The sequence below is a fragment of the Schistocerca cancellata genome, chromosome 6, assembly GCF_023864275.1.
Source record: "Schistocerca cancellata isolate TAMUIC-IGC-003103 chromosome 6, iqSchCanc2.1, whole genome shotgun sequence".
Lineage (NCBI taxonomy): Eukaryota > Metazoa > Arthropoda > Insecta > Orthoptera > Acrididae > Schistocerca > Schistocerca cancellata.
The window spans coordinates 114,812,196-114,821,388 of NC_064631.1; positions in this window are offsets into that span (position 1 = coordinate 114,812,196).

A 9,193-nucleotide genomic window follows, 5' to 3' on the forward strand; every position below is an offset into this window, starting at 1 on the left:
GTCTTAGACAGGTCAATTGTTGCCTTGTTGTCACATAATAGTTTAACAGGGTCTTTTTTGGGGTTTGGTGATATTTCATTGTGTAGCCTTTGAAGCCATAGAGCCTCCTGACATGCTGAGGTCAGAGCCATATATTCTGCCGCAGTTGTAGATAAGGCCACTCTTGGCTGTTTCTTACACTGCCAAGATATCACTGCTCCTTGAGATTTAAAGAGGTATCCAATTGTTGACTTTCTGTCTTCAGAATCTCTGTCCCAAACTCCTTCAAATTAACCTACTATGCGGCAGTCCTCTGATTCAGAAAATAAAAGTTTCATATCCTTAGTACCTATTAGATATCTGAAGATTCTTTTGACTGCTTGCCAGTGTGGTATGCCTGGATTATTACAAAAACGGAAAACAATTCCTGTCAGAAAGTCTAGGTCCAGTCTTGTTCCTAATTGAACATATATTAAACTACCTACTGTTTCATGACAGGTTATGTTCTTCATAGCTTCTTGCTCTTGTTCTCTTTTTGGACACATGTCATGAGTGAGTATCTGAATACTGTCCAGTGAGGTACATATTGGGTTACACTCTTTCATATTAAATCTGTTGAGAATTTGTTCCACATAGTGCATCTGATCCATCCACAAGTAACCTTCTTTTCAGTTCCTAGTAATTCGGATGCCTAAACAGTTTGTAGCTTCACCAAAATCTTTCAGCTTAAATTATTTTCTGAGTTTGTTTTTAAAAGCGTATCTGTCTTGTGAACTGTTACTAAAATGAGCCCATCATCCACAAAAACAGCAACTATTAAAATGTGTGAACCTTGATTTTTATAATAGACACAAGGATCAGCTGTTGACCTTTCGAAGTTTAGATTCAATAGTGTACCATCTAATTTCATGTTCCAGCAGTGACCACCTTGCTTCAATCGATAAACTGCTTTTTCAATCTTTTTACACCAGTATCTTTCACTGTCTTTGTAACTGGATCTACTTCTGGAACTTTTACATAAATTTCTTCATGTAAGTCACCTTGTAAGAAAGCTGTGACAACATCTAAGTGATCAATGTCAAGATCGTATTTAGCAGTCATATCAAATAAATACCTTAATGGGTTGTATCTTATGATTGGCGTATATGTTTCATCATCGTCAGGCCTTACTTCTGAGCACAACCTTTTATCACTAGTGTGCTTTATAGTGTACAATGAGACCTTTCATATCTTTCTTTCTTTTAAATACCCATTTTGCTTTTAATGGCTTTTTATCTGAAGATAAATTAGCAGACTCCCACATGTGGTTCTCTTTGTGAGATTGTAACTCCTCTTGTATTGCCTTCAGCCAGTTTTCAGGGTTGTCTGACATCATCACTACTTCTAATGTCGAGGGATCAGAGTCAGTTGACTGTTTAGACTGATAAGTTAGAATGTCATGCAGTTTCTTTGGCTTTGGAATTCTCGATGACCTGCATATTTGCTGCAGTTGCTTATTATCATTAATTGGATCGTCTGGACTTGTTTCGTCATTGTTTGTAGTATTCATTGGGTTACTACTTGATGTTAGGTTTGGGTTCAATTTCTTCCAATTCAGAAGTAGTTACTTCATCTTGCTTCTTCTCTGTCAGTGGGAGAAACAGTCGACTTGGTTCCTTTGACTCGGTTCCCTTTTTACATTGTTTCGAAGTATCTTCATCAAAAATCACATCTCTCGATTTTATGATTCTCTGACAGTTAGGTTCAAAAAGTCCGTATTCTTTTGAATCTTCACAGTATCGTACCAAAATACACTCAACACTTTTTTGTCCCGTTTTCGTCTGTTGGCTCTTGGAATGTGAGCATATGCCTTGCTTCCAAACATTGATCTGTTTCTATTACAACCCTTCTTCTTCATCTTCTTCTTCTTCTTTCACTTCCAGTTTTAGCAGATGCTATTACCATATTATAATATGACTGAAATTTGATGCTGCAGGTGGGGGTGATTCCATTCCATGTCAACATTTATTCTGCCTCTTTTGTTACCCAGAAATCTACATTCAAATTTTACCAGTATTTGATATTATTTCACACATTGTTGTCAAGAAGGTGGAAAAATCGAATCACCCAGAACATCAGATATAATAATTCGATTAATAGGATTTTTTTAATCAGCACTCCACATATTCACAGTAGGTATGGATGTTGATATATGAGTACATTTTACATCAATGACATTACTGTAGCAAGGGGAAGTAAGGTATTCAGATGATTAGCAACACTATATAGAACAAAGTTGAAGTTTAGACCACTATTGTTATGATGTCTAGGATTCATTTTCTTATTTATGGTTGAAAGGCTATCAGGATTAGTGCCAGTAAACTCATCCCTTGATATTCTACTACATGACACTTATTGTGCTGTAGCTCACTTTCATTATATATTATCCATAGGAGCACTATTTGCAATTGTAGGAGGTGTTATTCAATGATACCCACTATTTACAAGACTAACTACAAATAATAAATGATCACAAATCCAATTCACAATTACATTTATTGGAGTAAATCTTATTTTCTTCCCTCAACACTTCTTAGGATTAGCAGGAATACCACTACGATATTCTCACTGTCCATATGCATATACATCAAGAAATGTAGTATCAGTGCTGGGTCAACAATTGCACTTATTGGACTCATCATTGTATGTGAAAGAATGGTTTATAGCTAGCACAAGTAGATCAACTGAATGATGAGCTGCGAAACACAGTTACTCAGAGTTACGACTTTTCTAGATTCTAATATGGCATATTGGTGCAACAGATTTCGATCTACAAATAAACGCTTGGCCTTTCATTAGAAAACGTTAATGATCAATCTTATCACTTCAAGACAAAGCTTCACCAATAATGGAGCAATATCATTCTTCCATGACCATACTATAGTTGTATTACTATGAATTACAGTAATGGTACATTAGAAGCTTAGTTATACATTAGTTACTACTCATACAAACCGAAATATACTCCACAGACACCTAATGGAACCATTTGAACAACATTACCAGTTGTTACCTTCATTTTTATTGTATTACCTTTATTTTGACTATTATACTTCTTGACTCAATAGATGGAATGATTACAATCAAAACAATTGGACAACAATGTTATTGAAGCTATGAATATTCATTCAGATTTTATATACATAGACTTTGATAGTTACATAACAGAACATAAAGATTTAGAAAATGATGTCTTTCGATTACTAGACATAAATAACTGAACAATTCTACCTATAAATGCAGAAGAATGAGTTCAACAAGAGCTTCATTGGGAGTTAAACCGACAGCATGCCCAGATGACTAAAAAAGGAACATTCACAATAAATCGACATGGATTATTCTTTGGTCAATAATCAGGAATTTGTGGAGAACTTCAGCAAATTTATTTATCAAATGATTATCTAAAACAAACTAAGGATCTAGTCAAAATAAAACATTAGAGTGTCATGTGATTCTTGAGTTCCTCCCGGCGTATTGATAATCAAAATATCCATGAATCAGACGATGCGTACCGTCAAGGATCGATGTCGTGAACACCAGAGGCAGAGGTACAGACGTCGAGATACTGGGACAGTGTTGTTAGAGAGGCCATCGAAATTCACACCAATGACGACCTCATAAACTGTGACTGTGGCTATAATCTTAGCAAGGCTTGGGAACCAGCGATTGGGTTAATCAAGAGTAAATCGAGCAAACGTATAGTTGTGATGACAACAGTGGACAGAGCAATCACACCGACGTCATCTCAGACGCCATCGCAATCTGTTCCACCACGTGACCGTGGCACGGGGCGCGGACAGCGGAGGGAGCGCGCCGCAGGTGGAGGGTATTCTACGTGCCAGCATGTTCACAGGAGCTCAGTCTGTCAGTACATCTGATGATGGCGACATGTATGATCGCCGAAATATTGTGCCCATTGGACACTGTAGCCCGGCAGTACACCAGTGAATATTTTGATTATTAGAGTGTCAGTCTACAATAACTAAACACTTAGTACTTCTTGAAACTTAAGATGGCTGAAAGTAAGTAATGGTCTCTTAACCAAAGAATAGTAAATTAACACTTTCTTCTTATGGGGAATTATTAATACAAATCCCTCAAAAAATTGCCATTCTATGCTTCTCCCTATTTATTATACCTTGAGCTACTTTAATTTTATCACATAAACTCTTTCATTTAAACCAAGCCTTATTAAAATTGCAGAAAAAGGAGCAATTGAAATAAAGAACTCAATCTGAAAATAATAACAAATTTATTCTCAACATTTGTTCCATCAACTGACATCTTTAACTTATCATTAAATTGAACTACAACACTCCTAGGACTACTATGAATACCTACACTAATTGAAAGAAATCGGAGAGAAAAAGATATTCACATTGATCTTTTTAAATCAAATCTACAATTAAATGGTGACCATTTTTCCCAGTCAGTGATTAATTTTTTAAACGATTGTTGCAAGAACCATAACTATTGTTGAGACAGTAAAACTAATAAAAATTCTTATAGATAATACTACGATTATTTTCCTTGAATAATAGCATTCAAGAACATTTGGATGGACATAGGCTACATATTTTAATGTATATAATATATTAATATACATACCAAATATACAAAGGGTAAAAATTTTCACCAAAGGTTTCGAAAAGTTCTTGATCGATTAATTCCAATGTACTATTTATATTAGCCAAACAATTATCTTACTCATCAATAAACTGAGATGTATAGGAATAAGCATGCTACATCTATGAAGTTTTCAATGTCAATAAAATTCACCACCAGTCATATATTTTAAGATATTTTATTTTATTCTTGAAAGCAACCAATTTTGGCAATTCATTTTGCCATATTCAGGCCCCATATGCTTTTATCCAAATAAATAAACTTATTGTATAGTGCCATAAAACACCAAATATCGTGAATTACAATCGTCATACAAATGCTTCATATGTAGACGATTGGAATTCACGATATCCAGTGTTTTATGGCACTATTCGATAATTTCGATTATTTGGATAAAAGTATTTGGAGCCTGAAGATGGTAAAATGAATTGCTGAAACTGGTTGCTTTCAGAATAAAATAAAATATCTTAAAATATACAGCTGTTGGTGAAGTTTATTGACATTGAAAAGCACTTACCAACCGATGTTCCCTGGCTGTGATGGACCAACAGAGGAGTGAGTACCATACAAAGTGGCGACTTGGTGAGAATATATTTATTGAATGTTTAAGTAAGTGTGTTGTTGGTAAAATTGTTCCAATGACTACATGAAGTATCTGGAATCCTGTGGCAATGAAAAATGTTGATCCATAAACTGCATCAGCAATGGTAAAGATGCTTCTCAATATTAATGTGCCTGACGAATACTGAAGTATAATTCTAATAATATTGTAAAGAATAAGTGTGGTTCGATTCTATAAGTCTATGATGTCGTAATGCTACACTTACTCCTGATACAAGAAGAATTGCTATATTAAGAAGTGGAATTTGTGTGGGGCTAAACGGTTTAATTCCTACTGATAGCATTAATCACCCTGATTCTATATTGGGTGCTAATATTCCGTTAAAAAAAGGGGCCAGAACAATGATACAAAGACTAGAACTTCCGATGAAATAAATAAAATTATCCCTCATGATAATCCAAATGAGATTAATTCTGTATGTAGTGCTTGAGATTTACCTTCTCAAATTACATCTCGTCATCATTGATTTATTGTAAGTTATGTAATTCCAAATCCAGTGATGAATAGGGGAATGTTAAATGAGTGAAATTACCAATGGTTGAAGAGGAAATTTTGGCATAAAACTTGAAAAGTTCTTGATTGATTTAGCTCAAATTTTTACACATCACTCAAATAAAAATTTGGGTGGACATTGGCCACATATTTTTAAAATAGATAGCATGTAAATACACATATACAATATGTAAAGGATAAAAGTTGTTAGCAAAGATCAGTTCTTGACTGATTAAATCCAGTTTTTTATGATACTCTAATGAATAATGAGACAGATATGGTATATATATATATATATATATATATATATATATATATATATATATATATATATATATATATAAGTTATTGATCATTTTACTTCAAATTTTTACACAATACTCAAACAAATGTTCAGACAGACATAAGGCACACATTTTTCAAATATTTGCAGTATACTCTGGAACACTGAAAATAGCACTTCAGATTAAAATGAGATTTATTAGACATAATGATACACATGAGAGTTTCACTTACTCCCAAAATCAAGACAAGTAAACAAGTACTGTGAGTACAAGTAGACAAATACAGTGCAACATCAACAAAATGCCGGACCAGCTTTTACTGCAATGCATGGCACAACACATTGAGGCATTGAGATGATTTGATGTCTGATTGGCCCACAAACCTTCAACAGCGATCTCCAGATCATGTGATGTGATGGCATCTGGTGATTCAGCTGGTCCCACACGATTTTTAGGGGACAGGTCAAGGGAGTGGGCTAGCCATGGAAGGGTCAGAACAAGATGTTGGAAGTCTTGCGCAACTCAAGCTATATGCTCCAGAACAAAGTTTTACTACTGTCATCAGTGTCTGTTACTGAACACATGACCCACAAGCTCAGTTCCTTCCAACAGACAACCATGCTCTCATCCACCATAATGTGTTTTGTCGCGCTTTTGTTAGGACGTAGTTTTAGTGATCGATATTGGTTGCTATTCTATGTCTTTGTCATTTATTCTTTGCTACTCGTTATAGATTGAAACAACTGAGGGCAAGTAAGTTGTGGTCACATGATTTGAACTGGCTTGATGTGAAGTGACATGGCAGACAGTATGGATAAACCCTGATATGACAATGCCTTGGTGTGACAGCGCTGTGAACTTGGTAGTGAAACTCATATAGGGACTTCTTATACCATGACCTTGGTTAGCTGCCAAGATACTTGTAACACTGCAAAGCCAACAATCCATCATCCCATTTGCTTATTTGGTGATTTAAAGTCTCCAATATTTATTTTGATTTCACTTAAAAAAGGCGCTGGTTTCATAACATCGTGTTCCTGATTACAACTTTGTGGGGATTAGCCGATCGGTCTAAGGTGCTGCAGTTATGGACTGTGCGGCTAGTCCCGGCGGAGGTTCGAGTCCTCCCTCGGGCATGGGTGTGTATGTTTGTCCTTAGGATAATTTAGGTTAAGTAGTGTGTAAGCTTAGGGACTGATTACCTTAGCAGTTAAGTCCAATAAGATTTAAAAAAAACAACTTTGCGGTGTGTATATGCTTTTAAATGCATTGTGAATATGTTGCTCGTCTTCTGCTTGATATTTGCTCACATCTGTAATATTGGACAGAGTAAATGATTATATAATTTTTTGTTTCACATAAAACAGAAGCTGGTTTCATTGCATGGTGTTCTGTGAACTCATGTATATTTGTTGCTGCTTGTGAGTCCACGTGTGACCTGCTACGTTTAAATGTATTGTAAGTGTATTTTTTTGTTTTGTTTTTGTCTCAATTTGTTTTCTGTAGTTTCTTGCATGTTCAGAGCTTTTGAGTGGATTGGTTTTGAACTCTATTATCTATTGTCAATGAAATAGTATGTAATTCTGCTTTGAATGGTGTTGCTTCTTCCCACAGAGTGCCATGCATTTTACACTGGTTTTATAGTATGGATGCTGATGTAGATGAGTATGCTTTGTAGTCTTATTGGATAGAAGATTCTTCCTTGCAAAATCTAAAAATTCAACAGTAGTTACACAAATGTGTCCACATTTTACTAACAGATGGCTACTCTAAACAATAAATTTTAGCGCTAATCAATATACTAGAACCATACTCACCAATGAAAATTCTAATGCCTCCATTAATGCGAGAGTGTCTGAATAGTGATGTAAACAAAAATAACGTCAAATATGAGCTATATAGTTACAATGCATTTAAACTGAGCAGTTCACACACAGATTTATAATTAGTAAAAATAGACATGAGTCCATAGAAAACCATGTGACGAATCCAGCTTCTGTTTTAGGCAAAACAAAAAAAATATGGTTTCATTTACCCCATCCAATATTAAGGATGAGACAGAAATTAATCAGAATACGAACACCATATTTACAGTACAATTCAAAGAGTTCAATTCAACAAAACGGTTCTAATAAGGAACACAATGTGATAAAACCAGCTTCTGTGTCATATCATGTCAAATGATTTTCAGGTTTCGACATATGCTGAATTGCAGTTATTTCCTTCTGATTGTGGCCACACGATCTAAACTGAAATATTGGGTTTTACAAATGTTTAATTTTACTGCGATAAAGCTACCTCGATACTATTTACAAAATTTTACATGAATGTGAATCCCATGTATGAGAAGTTAACCTTAGTTTTTGACTGATATTTCTCGAATATATTACTCTGCAAGGTAACAAAAATATTTCCAGGTACACACTCTACCAACAGACTTTCAGGTCGATGCATAAAGTGTAAATGAAAAATATTATCATCTAATAGCCTATTCGCAAAGCAAGAATACGGATTTTCGCGCTGTATTTTCGCGTATTCGAAGTTCAGCGGCAGGCCACAAGGAGCACTTCTGGCGTTCTCTGTTTACCTCTCGTTAACATGAGCGTTGCACTTACTATAATTTGGTGTTCTGTGGACGTGACGACCAGTGTGAATTGGCCTGTAAGGAACTATCAGTGATAAAATTTGTTAATGACCAATGCGCTGAGAGTAATAAAGTTTTCTGTTGGCTATGGAGATCCTTACGAATTTATCACAAACTCAAATGTTTTTCAGACTGTAACTTTATCTAACAACGGTTAATATTGAATTAACTCAAATTCGAGAAAAGAGAGCGAAATTGTCTTAGTTATCAATCTAAAGGGACCCTCACACGTTCATTAATACCGTCAAACTGTCAATATATTGACCGTCTGAGGGAGCGTATTGACGTATTGTCAATCCTAGAAATATTAATGAGCATCACTGACGGACCTCAAAATATTCTCAATATTGTCAATACACAACGAACGTGTAAGGTCAAATATTGACTGTTTGACAATATTCTTCCATTCGGATGTTGCCAGAGCTTCGCGAACCAGCCGTGTGGTGATGTGTGCACTGTTTATTTTTTCAATTCGCCGTGGTGTATCTCATACCTTAGATTCAGTTT